Source organism: Galeopterus variegatus, unplaced genomic scaffold (assembly GCF_000696425.1).
Source record: "Galeopterus variegatus unplaced genomic scaffold, G_variegatus-3.0.2 Scaffold55243, whole genome shotgun sequence".
NCBI classification, from domain to species: Eukaryota; Metazoa; Chordata; class Mammalia; order Dermoptera; family Cynocephalidae; genus Galeopterus; species Galeopterus variegatus.
This window is the reverse complement of record NW_007781354.1, coordinates 1930-3019: the sequence shown is the minus strand read 5'-3', so window position 1 is coordinate 3019 and position 1090 is coordinate 1930.

Sequence of the window (1090 nt, the reverse complement as noted above, 5' to 3'; positions counted from 1 at the left end):
TTTAAAAAAAATAACCACAAATTCATATCGATACCCCTATTGGAAGATTTTGAAGAGAGGAATGACAGAATCTGACACGTTTTAAAAGGATCACTCTGCCCAATGTATTAAAAGTATAAGGGAACTAGGAACAAGAACGGAAGACAGAAAATAATTTAGGGGATATTGCAATAATCTAGGTGAGAGAAAAGAGTGGCTTGAACCAGAGGGTTTTGGCGAAGGTAGTAACCAGTAGTCAAAATTTTGACATATTTTAAATAGAAATTGCTGATTGATTCGATGTGGAGTGTAAGGGGAAGAAAAAAAAGATCAGGGATGATTCTAAAGTTTTTAGTCTAACCCACGGAAAGAATGGAATTTCCACTTACTGACATGAAAAGACTACATGTGAAGCAGGCTTTGTGGAGAAGACCAGGAGTTTAGTTTGCACATTTTACATTTGTGATCCCTCTTAGATATCCAAGTGGAGAAGATAAGTGGGCAACAGAATAGATATAAGCATCTGTAATTCCGGGAAGAGTTCCGGAGCTGGAGATGAAAGTTTGGGATGTAATAATGTATTACTTGGTATTTAAAGGCATGAGACTGGAGATCACCAAGATAGTGAGTACAGACAGAGAAGAGAAGAGGCTGGAAAATTGAGCCTTGGGAATGCTCCAACATTTAGAGATCCAGAAGATAAGAAACCAGCAAAGGAGTCTTCGAATGAGCTGCTCATTAAGTAGAATGAATATCAGAAGGGTGTAGTGTCCTAGAAAGCAAGTGAAGAGAATGTGGGGATTTTTTACTTTTAATTTTTTTTCTCTTACTTTTTATTTTTATTTTCTTTGAAGAGCGTAAGCATCTGTGTCACCTGTCCCTGAGTAGTGATCAGTAGATTTAGCAGTGATGGTCATTTGGCAAACTTAACAAGGGCAGCTTTGACGAGGGCAGAGGCGCCTGATGGGAGAGGGTTCAAAGGAGAAGGGTCAGATGGAACTGGAGACGGGGAGTGTAAGATAACTTGTTTGACTGCTGTAGAGGGGAGCAGAGAAATGGAGTGGTAATTGGAGGGACGTGTGGGGTCAAGATAGCTTTTGTTGTTTTGCCC